This window comes from Pleurodeles waltl, chromosome 10 (assembly GCF_031143425.1).
Source record: "Pleurodeles waltl isolate 20211129_DDA chromosome 10, aPleWal1.hap1.20221129, whole genome shotgun sequence".
NCBI lineage: Eukaryota > Metazoa > Chordata > Amphibia > Caudata > Salamandridae > Pleurodeles > Pleurodeles waltl.
In genome coordinates this window covers 700,497,329-700,510,143 of record NC_090449.1, presented here as the reverse complement: position 1 = coordinate 700,510,143, position 12,815 = coordinate 700,497,329, and the positions used below count along the sequence as shown (strand labels likewise).

The following is a 12,815-nucleotide window of genomic DNA, read 5'->3' as shown; positions in this document are numbered from 1 at the left end:
TGGCTTAAACGAAGCAAGCAATGTTCATCTTCCTCTATATAAGATGTTTCTCTTCAAGTTTTAATCTCTTCTGCACATGTTCTTGCAAAAGTATCTAGAGTTGTGGAAGTCCCATTTAACACAGCCTATAGCCAGGTTGCACTGCACTAATGTTTGCTCCATTCCAGATATTGAGCTCAAAGTTAAGATTCTTAATTCTCCCCCAAACTCTACCCACCTCATGGAGCCTTGCTTGCCCTGAGAATGCTGACACTCTGCAGGTAGCAGAAAAGGTGCATAAAATATACAACATCTGAAACTGTGAAAAGCTCAACTGAGAACCTTATATTGAGTATCACCCAGCAAATTATAACTCTGAGTGCCAAGAGGTTTTTCCAAGTTAGATTTTCATCTTCACCATGAAGACCAAAACAAATAGCCAAATCCATGTGAACTGCATTGGATAAAGCTTTTCAACCAGTCTCACTGATAATGTATATCTTTCTGAAAAGTGCCAGATTCCAAAGGTAACCTATTCATAGCCATGTCGAGATAAGGTTGATAAGAGCAATATCAGAGAAGGTGCTTCCAATGTTCTAGACCTACAGAGGTAAAAACGTTAAAAATGGATTCCCTTCAGAAAGGATCTCTTGAACTTGTTGGACCGTTCCATCACAATTCAATTACTCACAATTCAACCATTTTTGCTATTCCCATTGGTTTAATTTTACTATCATCAATATGAGACCATTTTAAAGATGTTGTAATTGGCCTTAGAGGGACAATTTCATCTTGGTTTGTCTTTTCCATTATTTTTTTCCTTGAATTCAACCATGGACATTAGTAAATAATCTTGAGGTTTTTGTTGTCGTTTAATTAATAAAGTGGTTAGGACAATCCATTATTCTTTTCTGACTGTATTGCTGGTTGTGCCACCTCAATCCTTTCTAAATAAGACTTCTGTCCTTTCAAATATGCCCTCTTCCAAAACCACATCTACAATTAGGCTGACTGTTCAACACTGTATCATAGAACATCTGTGCTGCCAAGCGGTAGGTGGACCTAGTGTCGGGAATTAAGGGCTGTTTGAATCTGTCATGAGGGTCCAGATGTTTAAGTATATGTGACTTCTACCTTTATTCACATAAGTCAGATATGAAAATTAACTGAGAAATCAGAGACATGTTTTATATTTGCCAGACATGAGCTGCTGTCCATGGGGACATTTCACAAATGTATGATAGTTCAAGTGATTGATTAGACATAGCAATGTTCAACTCTTGAGAAAAGGCCACTGGTTTTACTATGCTTTCTGCCCAATGTAAAGACAATATGATGCAATGACCTGTGTATGGAAAGTATGGTTAGTGTAAGGTGATGAAGCTTTGCAGGCATGTGGTACCATAGCCGTAATAAATTGAACATTGGAGAACCACGTTTTTTAACAGATATGGCCTGTTATCAAACAGAATGGGATGATGCTATAATGTTTAATGCTTCTTTCTCAAACTACCTACACCATCTGTTTTTGTGCATAACGTAAAACAGAGAAATTACTTTCATGTGTAGTATTTGCAGAGATAATCTGTACATATGTGCAATTTGAAAGCTAACAATTAATGTATAATTTGTACATGTAATGTGGCGTAAGGGTTTACAAAGTGGTGCAATGCATGCATTGCACCACTTTGTAAATATGGCGAAGGAGAATGCCTCAATAGTGCCTCATTAGTGTCAGAAAAATGATGCTAGTGTGGCGCTAAGAGATGCTAAGGCCTTGTCCATCTGGCCCTATGTCTCCATGAATGATTTGGTGCCTGAGCTGCCATTTGTGAAGCTGCTTGTCTCTCAACTGCCCTCTCCCAGGTCAGGCACTTCTGATGCTGGTGAAGAAACCGAGGGGCATATTTATACTTGTTTTGCACCAAATTTGCATCATTTTTAATTATGCACATTCGTTGCAAAACTAACTCCATATTTATAGTTTGGCGTTTGACACGTCTAGCTCTTAATTTATGGAGTTAAAGTCATTTTTTGGGCGTGGAAACCTATTTTGCGTCAATAAGGTGCAAAGTAGGTGTTCCCGTGCAAAAATTTACTCTATGGCCATAGCGCCATATTTATCCCCCGAGCTAAAATCACGGACGGGGAGGAGGGGTCAAATAATGGTGCAAAGCTTGCTTTGCACCATTTTTAATGCCTGGCTCAGGGCAGGCGTTAGGGGACCCGTGGGCCTATTTCAATGGTGGAACACCATGGAATAAGCCCACAGGTGCTCTCCCCAAGCCCCAGGGACACTCCCACCCACACCTGAAGGACAGCCAAGGATGGAGGACCCAATCCCAGGTAAGTATAGGTAAGCACAGGTAAGTATTTTTAATTTTTTAAGTGCCATTGGGGGCCCAGAAGTGGGCCCACATAAATGGCACTGGGTGCAATGGCCATGCCCAGGGGACCCTGGTCTTCTGTGCTGGCCACAGGGGTGGTGAGCGTGACTCCTGTCTTTTATAAGACAGGTGTCATGTGGTGTGGATGTTTTTGTGTCAGAAAATGACAAAAGGCTGGTTAGAGTAATTGTTTTTTACTCTAACCTGCCTAACGGTTTTTTGTTTTTTTTTGCAAAAACCCCCTTCTTTCATACTGCCTGCCCCATCCAGCTAACGTAATTTCTTGTTTTTTACACTAGCCTACCCTTTGCACTGGCTTGCACCATTCCATACATTTGGTACCCAGTTGGTGCTCAGAAATGGTGCAAGCCGGCGCTAAACTTTTTGGTGCAAAACTGCGTTGGTGCAGTTTTGTACCAAAAAGTATAAATCAGGGCCTGAATGTCAGAATGAAACAAGCACTGGCAAATAGCCAATAGTTCTAACAATGGCTGCCAGTCTTTTGTTTTTTCAATGCTTGTTTTGTTTTGACACAGTTTTTACAAAACTTTATAGTTGGAGGAATTGCTGGACCCTATGCAGTATAAAGAAGAAATCACTGACAAAAAGCAAAAATATTTTTTGGTATGAAAAACACACACATTGCTGTAGAAACCCCTGGCATGGAAGGGAATTACATTATGTGCAGTTTTGCTGTTTGTGAAAGAGCGGAATGCCATCACTCACAGTGAAGTGAGCCAATGGGTCAAGTAGCCTGACTGTGCAGTAGTAGACGGAAGAACATTTTTAAATATGACTTACACTGCAACCCGCACAAAACCATAGAAAAGTTACAGTTTCTTCCGATAAATATAACTATAAGCCCTTGGGTCTGTTTACAACCTACCTTAGTAGTGACATACTTATTAACAAGCATTTGAAATGCAATAGGTCTTGCATTTGCTTTAGTTAGAGCTATTGGTGTTAGAAATGCATAACTGGATTTTTCTTGCCACATACCTCCAGTGGCTCTGCACACAACTAAAAGGCTACCAGACCTAGAACAATATTATTTAAAAAAAAGCCCTTAAAACACAAACTATTTCCAACTGTAAAACAAAAGTTTGAGCCATAAAAGACACTGACTGGTGGGAGAGGATATTATTTTGGTGTCCCCACTAAACTAGTATGGGGACCCAGAGATGATCTAGACAGTAAGAGCACATTGTGGTGAATGTTGTGAAGGTGGTCCCATTGTCCTAGGACCACCACAGGCTGAGTTATGAGCAAAAATGTTTTGTAAAAGGAATGCCCTGCAAAGCATTATGGGGCGAGTTTCTGAGTGACGCGAATATTGTAGTATGTTTACTGTAATGCTCAGAACAGCCCCTAGAGGACACCACAATAAAAATGGTATTTGTAAGAAACATTGGCCCTCATTACAACCCTGGCGGTCGGTGATACTGCAGCGGCAATACCGCCAACAGCCCGGTGGTAAAAAAATTGAATTATGACCACGGCAGAAACTGCTCAAACAGACAGCCACTTTAACACACCAACCGCCAAGGCGGTAGCAACAAGCACTGCGGCGGTAACCTCCAATAGCCAGGCAGAAGACAATGTACCACCCACAGTATTACAACAGGACTAGCTGCAACCTTTTCCGGGGCGGTACCAATGACATCAAAAGCACAGCGGCAACAGTACACAGAAGGCAAAGGACTCATCTCTGGAGACTCAAGGAGGAACCACAATGCCTTGGAGCCAGAGTTGCACATCTTCCCCATGCTTGTTTACCTCTTCATGCATTACGAACAGCAATGCCGGCGAAGACGACCACGGTGAGTACTGCCACCTAGCACACAAGGGAGGGGGGAGGAAAAAGAGAGTGACACACACACGCAACATCCCCAACACCATACACACAAACAGATGGAATAACATCACATATCTACCCCGTACCCCTCCGGAATAATGCAAGGGCAAAAAGATTGATTAAAGTGAGTGTAATAAGATAAAATAGTAGAAATTTGTGCTTCAAAATCAAAACAGTATATACATATATACAAATGGAGGGACACTGTCCAGTCTCAATGTCTGTGGGCCACAGGGCCACATCATATAGGCCAAGGCCCCAGTTGACTCCTGCAACAACATGGAGGGAACACTGCAGGGACATCAGGTTGAAAATACACAGGCACCTCAGGGGGACGGGGAACGGAGGGGCACCTTAGCCGGAAGATGGTACAACACCACTGGTCCTGGACAGGGCAACATGCCCATCACTCTGTCCTGGGGAGTGCAAGGCCACAGTCTCTCAAGTGGGTGGTTTGCCCACTGCTTGGTCCTGGGGTGTGCAAAGCCATAGTCTCTCTAATGGGTGGTTTGCCGCTTGCTCGGTCCAGGGGAGTGCAAAGCCACAGTCTCTCAAGTGGGTGGTTTGCCCACTGCTTGGTACTGGGGAGTGCAAAGCCACAGTCTCTCTAGTGGGTGGTTTGCCCACTGCTTGGTCCTGGGGAGTGCAAAGCCACAGTCTCTCTAGTGGGTGGTTCTGGAGGGGGGCTTGTGCCCAGTGTGCTTCATCCTGGCAAGGAGGGGTGAGTGATGGCTTCTTCCACTGGTTCTGGAGGGGGCCTTGTGCCCAGTGTGCTTCATCCTGGCAAGGAGGGGGGGAGTGGGTGGCTTCTTCCACTGGTTCTGGAGGGGGCCTTGTGCCCTGTGATGCAGCACTTGGGGAGTGCAAGGTCACAGTCTCTCACCTGGGTGTCACACCTACAGGATTTGAAGAGTCCAGGATGCACTACGGCCCGTAAAGGCAGGACTACACCCTCAATCCAAAGTATCCTGGGTCTGTGCATGATGCCTATATCCTGAGGAATAGCAGCATCCAATATGTGATGGCTCAACTCCAGAGGTACATGGTGTAGGGAATAGGTAAGCCCATGGTACCCACCCAGTATATGTTGGTGTATGGGTATGGTGTTGGCCATAAGGGTTAGTGCTTGGCTAACAGGTATCACTTGATATTTGTAGGTGACTCTAGTTACACCAACCTCTCATGGCTACTGACCCCTGTGAGGAATCCCAGGACAAGGGCAGAGGAACGTTACAATGAGGCACATGGGTGAACAAGAAGAATAATAGAGAGAACATTCGGCCTCCTGAAGGCCAGGTTTTGTTGCCTCCATCTAACAGGTGGATCCCTGTACTACTCACCCAAGTAGGTGTGCCATATCATTGTGGCATGGTGCATGTTGCATAACCTTGCTTTGAGACCCCAGGTGCCTTTTCTGAAGGAGGATGAGGCTGAAGATGGCCGTGTGGCAGCAGAGGAGGCAGAGGATGAGAACAACAGAGCAGCAATCATACGAGAGTACTTCCAGTGGCACACAAGTAAGACACTGTAACTTCACCTTCCTGTGACAGTTTTGTGTTCGACATTGTACATGGCAGGCTGATTATCCCACTTCTACGGCCACTTACTGTACCCTTTGGCATCTCTATTTTCAGATATCTGTGCCCCACTCTGGCTTCTGGTGTGTTGACTGCAGCCAACTACAGGTCATACCTATGTATACATTACTGTACAGTTTAATTGCAATGTTCACAGCGTGTTAAACAAATACACAGTTCAATCATTTGACAGACTCCATACTTGTATTTTTTTCAAGGGTGTTTATTTAAGAGCTAATAAGTAGAGGGGTATTGCAATGGGCTGGAGTGATGGTGGAGGAAAGTCCATGGTAGAGTCCAGCCTATTTGTATCACAGGTGTATTGTCCAAGGGGGCATAGGAAGTGGAGCAATGGCAGGTCAAGGTGTCTGGGTGACAGAGTGGGACACCTGAGTGACATTCAGGAGAGTCTTATTTCCTGGCGGAGGTCTTGGAAATGTTCTCTGGCTTCTGTCTGGATAGCAGGGACCGTTTGCGGTGTGTTTCTCCTTCTGCAGGGGGAGAGGTGCTGGTTGCCTGTTGGTCCTGTGGTAGGGCCTCCTGTCCACTAGCAGCTGCGTAGGTGGAGGGCTGTTCATTGTTGTGGCTAGTGTCAGGGGCCCGTTGGTGTGCAACTGCCTCCCTCATGGTGTTGGCCATGTCTGCCAGCACCCCTGTAATGGTGACCAGGGTGGTGTGGATGTCCCTCAGGTCCTCCCTGATCCCCAGGTACTCTCCCACTGTCCCTCCTGCAGCCGCTGGGTCTCCTGCAACTTGTACAGTATCTGGCCCATCATCTCCTGGGAATGGTGGTATGCTCCCAGGATGTTGGTGAGTGCCTCCTGGAGAGTTGATTCCCTGAGCCTGCCCTCCCCCTGTCACACAGCAGTCCTCCCAGCTTCCCTGTTGCCCTGTGCCTCTGTCCCCTGAACCGTGTGGCCACTGACCCCAGGTCCCTGATCATCCTGTATTTGTGGTGTGGCTTGGGGTCCCTGTAGTGGTGGACACACTGCTGATTGACGTCTCCTGGGGACAGAGGTATGGGCCCACTGGCTGGGTGCTGTGATGGTGTTTCTTGAGGGGGAGGCTCTGTGGTGGTATGGGACTGTGCCTGGGTAACTGACTGTCCGGAGATCCCTGATGGGCCAGGTTGATCATCCAGATCCAGGTGTCCAGAGCTGCTGTCATCACTGTGGGCCTCTTCTGTGGGGGGACTGGATGTTGCTGGCACCTCCTCTCCGGTGACGTTGTGTGGGGGACATGTGGGGATGTAAATGCAGTGTTATTGTTTCTGAGTGTGACATCTTGTGCATGGGTGTCTTGCCCTGTATGTTTATGATTGCCCTGTCAGCTTTCCCTTGTGTGAGTAGTGATTTTGTGGTTTAGGTGATCCTCTCTTCTGTCATGCTTTAGTGGTGGGTATCCATGCAGGGCTGTGAGTGATGTCCATGCATTGGTGGTGCCTTCTGGGCTTGGTATTGGGATGGGTGGGTTGTTATGGTGAGGTGTATGTGAGGTGGTGGGGTGATGTGGTGAGGGTAGGGGTGGGGGTATGTGTTGGCATGCAGGTGGGGGGTGATAGTAATAGAGATTTGACTTACCAGAGTCCAGTCCTTCTGCTAATCCTGCCAGGCCCTCAGGAAGCAGTATTGCCAAGACTTGCTCCTCCCATCTTGTTAGTTGTGGGGGAGGAGATGGGGGTCCACCGCCAGTCCTCTGTATAGCTATCTGGTGTCTTGCAACCACAGAACGTACCTTCCCCCGTAGGTCATTCCACCTCTTCCTGATGTCATCGCTTGTTCTGGGGTGCTGTCCCATGGCGTTGACCCAGTCCACGATCTCCGCCATAGGTCCATCTTCCTTGCAATGGATGTCTGCTGCACCAGTGACCCAAATAGCTGTGGCTCTGCCAGGATGATTTCCTTCACCATGACTCTTAGCTCCTCCTCTGAGAACCTGGAGTGTCTTTGTGGTGCCACGGGTATAGTGTGTGTGGTGTGATGTGATGTGGTGTGTGTGAGGGTGTGTGGGGTGATGTGTTGGGGTGTGTGCTGTAAGGTGCATTAATCATGTATGGGTGATGGTGTTATGTGGCTCTGGTTCTGTGGGTGCTCTTGGTGTCTCTCTCTCTCTGCTGTCAATTGTTTTTAGCCGTAAAGGGTTGTGGGTAGTGTGGGTGTGTGTTTTATAGTGGTGTGTGTGTGTGGTGTGTGTATGTGTGTCAGGTGTGTGTAGTTTGAATTGTCCAATGTAGTTTTGTTTTGTTAGGTTGTGTGTATTTTGAGCGCGGTGGTATGTACTGCTAATGGTATACCACGGTTGAATGTCCCCCACGGTGATTCGTGGGTCATAATGCTGTGGGCATAGTTCTGTTGGCGTAACGGTGTGGGTTTTGCTACTGACAGTTTATCACCGACCTTTGGGCTGGCGGACTTGTGTGTGGCTGTATAGTGAAGGGTTGCTATGTGTGTGTCATAATATGGGTAGCGGTAAACCGCGGTGGCGGTATGTTGGCAGCAGTTGGCATGGCGCTAAGCTGGACTTACCACTAATGTCATATTGAGGGCCATTGTCTTGTAACCATATAATTAGCCCCTAGCGAACTTAACCACTTTAAAACAGAATGACACAAAGTAATGCAGTGTAACCATATATTTAGAACCTGGAGCACCTAGTGCATTACATATTTTCAGGGCTAGTGGGCCTTTTAGAATATTATTACAAACAAAGCCCTTAAAACACAAACTACTCTACTCCCAGCTGTAAAACAAAAGTTGTGCCCATAAGGGAGCTTAAGGAGACACTGAATAGTGTGAGGGGTTATTATTTGGGGTCCCCACTAACTTAGTGTGGGGACTCAGAGATGATCTAGACAGAAAGATCACAATGTCACGAACATTTTGAACGTGGCCCCAATGTCCAAGGATCACCACAGGCTGAGTTATGAGCAAAAATAATGCCCTGCAAAGCATTAATGGACGTTTCTGAGTGCCGTGAATATTGTAATATGTTGAATAGAATGCTCAGAACGGCCCCTAAAGAACACAACAATAAAAATAACATTTGTAAGAAACAATGGTCATGTAGCCATATAGTTAGCCCCTACAGGACAGAACCACATTAAAATATAACGGTAGAAAGTAATGCAGTGTAAAAATATGTTTAGCTCCTAGAGGGCGTAGTTCATTACACATTTTCAAAGCTAGGAGGCCTACTACAATGATATTACAAACAATGCCCCTAATTCACAAACTATTCCCAGCAATAAAAAAAGGGTCCAGCCATGGGAAAGCTTAAAAAGACACTGAACAGTGGGTGGGGTAATTATTTTGGGGTCCCCACTAACCTAGCGTGGGGACCCAGAGATGAGTAGTTAGAAAGAGCACCTTGTGAGCAAAAACATTTTTTAAATGAATGCCCAGCATAACATTATGGCACAAGTTTCCCCGAGTGCAGTGAATATTGTAGTATCATATCCTGCCATGCTGAGAGAGCTGTTTTGATGATTTTTGTATTTTTTACTAAAGCATTTACCAATTACAAGGGATTTTTGAAAGCCATTGAGCACAAAGGGAAGAGACAAAAGCATAAATGCAATGACTCCGATTAGGTAACAGTGTGTATGTGACTAACGCTCCAACACCGCGGATCGAGTCCGGCACTGAACGCTTCAAGGCCGCCATGGAGTACAAAGGGGAGGGACAAAAGAAAAAAGTAGGTTCCCCTCGCTAAAGTACATTGGCAATCATGCAATAGTCCAAGTAACAGGGTCAGTCTGCAAGGCGAAACAAAAGACCCTAAAGGTGGGACAAAAGTAAAGCATGTAGCAATGACTTCAAGGAATTTTTGAAAGGCAAGCCCAGGGAGAATGAACGTGATGGGCATAAGATGGGTGTTGTTAAAGCCCACAGAACTGATTACAACAGGTCAAAAAACAGTGCTTGAGTGCTGCTATTCCCAATCTAAAAAAGGAAGGTTTGTAGCTGGCAAAAGGTTTATTTTCCCAGGTCCACATGGCAGTTTACAACTACAATGGCAAGCCTGAGACATGTTCAAATGGCTACTTAAGTGGGTGGCACAATCTGTGCTGCAGGCCCACAAGTAGCATTTAATTTACAGGTTCTGGACAGAAGTAGTGCACATTAATAGGGTGTTAAAAGTAAATTTAGTATGCCAACTGGGCATAAGCCAACGTTGCCCTGTTTTAGAGAATGAGTACAAGCAGTTTAGCACTGGTTAGCAGTGGTAAAGTACAGAGAGTCCTAAGATCAACAAAAAAGAATTCAGCAAAACATAGAAGGAGGAAAGCAAAATGTTTGAGTAAAGTTTGGATAACACTACATCTACAAATAGTGACTGAGAGGCAAGTGGGTGCATTCACATTTTTGTGGTGTCGCTCTTTGTTTTTGCCAGATGAGCAGTTTAGAAGGCTAAATCTTTGCTTTGGCAGATCTCTCCCACCCAGGCTTAACTCACAAAACTGGCAGACTTGATTACAGGAAAAGTAAGCAGGTTGTTTGCATGACATTACACACTGAAAGAAAATATGAGAAATTCATCCTGGACAGTGGTTTGCCTGTTTTATTTCTTTTTTTTATCCATGAAAGAACACATTTTATTGAAGATAAATCATTAGTAGGAAATGCCATAGAAAGGGACTTTGCAGTTGGTTATTGATCCTCTGGAAACAATGAAATCAAACCTTTTAGGCTCAAGAATACATGTATTGTACAGGGCTGGGGTCAGAAGGCTTCCAGTTTACTACAGTATTACTCATTAGTTTGTCTTAAGAAGCACAGTCAAAACCTTAGGTCTCAAGATGCATAGTTTGCAGGTCAGCTATAATCCAGTCACATGTTGGCTTGGCACTCATCCTGCAAGTCCATTAATGGAAAGGGAGTACAGAGCGGATGCTAGACTGTGATTTTGCTACATTTGTCCAGAAGTACTCTTTTTCTGTTGCAGAAGAGAAACATGATGCATAGAACACATTTTCCCGATGCAGCCAATGTTTCCTTGTATCTTTTTGTGGAGTCAGGCTGGGGAGAGTAAGAAATAGAACTTCCCTCAAACGGTTACACCAAGTTCCCCAAGGGTGTGGTCTCCCTTTTCAAAGTACTCTAGTCACGTCATCTAGAAGCTGTCCTTGTCCTTCATTATGCCAGCCAGAACTAACCCTCCCAGGATTACCATGTGCTTCTGGCGTGGTGGATCCTCAGTTTGGAGGTTTAATTTCAAAAGTCGTCTCCACATCGCCTTTGAGGACCCACTCCAGGTCAGGATGTTTGATTTCCCACTCCAAACTAGAGGCCAGATCAGGATACATGGTGGATCCACCAGGGAGCACAATGTGCTTATAAAACTCTGATCTGCTATCAATATCGGCAGCTTGAATGATGTTGAAGAATAATTCTGCCACAGCAACCTCATCGAAATTGTTGAAGTGAGGCTGTAATACAGCTTCTGGAGCTTGAAAACATTCACCTCCCACTGTGATAACTCGTCCATCTGAGAATAGATAGGATTCCACTAGCACTGTAATCTCCTGAGCCAGTTTCTGCTCTTTCTCAATATTATATCCCATGTACAACAGCTTCTCCTGCCTCATCTTCACTGTCTCAAAGTCAGCCGAATGGTTAAATTCGTATCCTCTCAAGAGTAGAAGATTGATGAGGTAGTGAGTAATGTCTCTGCTAACAATGTCTAAGCGACAGGTAAGATAAGGCAATGAGAAGCCCTCGTAGACTGGACAGATGTGGGTCACACCATCTCCTGAGTTCACAACTACTGCAGTGAGTAAGCCATGTACATAGAGCATTAGTACAGCCTGAACAGCAATGCAGACTCATCCAAACCGATATGCCTTGAACATCACCTTTATGATCTTCTTGCAGTTCTTGATAGGATTCATGGGAGGCTCCATCAGTAGGATTTTGCATTTCTCGGGGTCCTCATTAAGCTTCTCGGTTCAAAAGGTGTAGTTCCAAAGGTGCTTCATGTCATCCCAGTTGCAGACAATGCCATTCTTCATTGGGCATTTAACCTCAAGCATGGAGCATAGCTCATTGACCTCATATCCCCCCATAAGGTCCTTGATCTCGATGAAGATCACTTTCATGGAGGAATGGATGATAGGGCGTCCCACCAGGTTCGGAAAAATAGGCTCAGGGAAGTTGGAGCCTGTATAACCACCCATTGACAAACCCAGTGCCATTGTAGCTGTCAATCTTTTACATTCCTTGGTTGTCCATGCTCTACCACCCGGATCACCACTGGCACCTCTTCTTTGCTGGCTGCCTCTGCCCGTTTTATTACTGTGCAAATAAAAAACATAACTGACCAAAATCAATGGGACTGTGCACTTTTTCAAGATGAGTTTGCTTGGAGGCTTTCAGTGATGTTGTTAAATGACACTTAAGTCTGTCGGTTTTACATCGCTCCAGCAATCCTTCCATCATCAGACTTGTGTTTGAGCTCCGGTGATGATGAGCTCCAAAGCTCTTTACATCAGGAGCCTTTTCATTGCTGAAATGTCTCCTCTTTGATTTCAAAGTGCTTCCAAATGCTACAACAAATCTTCTTGTGACTACCAATCCATTCTGAGATTCTGAGGAAGATCATTGCTTCATCCTCGGCTTCTCTATTTTTGTCCCCTCCTTTCCACTATCCTGTAACATCTAGCACTTTGAGATGACCTCAGAGCAGAATAAAGTGCATACCTGCAACCATCACAACAAAATTCATGTCACTCGGTTTGTGTGTATGGGATGACTATGTACCTGGGTGCTTCTAGGTACACTGGCCTGTGTGCATGCACAGCTGTGAACGTGTTGCTGTGGTTGTGATTGGATATCTGTATGTTGCTGGGAACACATTTTCACTTTGTTGTTTGTCACAGCGTGCATACTTTTGTGTATCTGTCTTCATGCCGGCATGTACATATAACGGACTTCAACATCGGACATGAACTCAATGAGAGAAGCACAAGATACCATGCTGCATGAAGGAATTTAAAATGGTGTTCCTTTTTTTAATAGA

The 12,815-nt window shown here is 45.2% G+C and overlaps 1 pseudogene; it reads right to left on the bottom strand.

Annotated features, from left to right (window-relative positions):
- Positions 1–10,844: 10,844 nt before the first annotated feature.
- On the bottom strand, positions 10,845–12,028 carry LOC138260807 (actin-related protein 2 pseudogene; annotated as a pseudogene).
- Between the last annotated feature and the right edge of the window lie 787 nt (positions 12,029–12,815).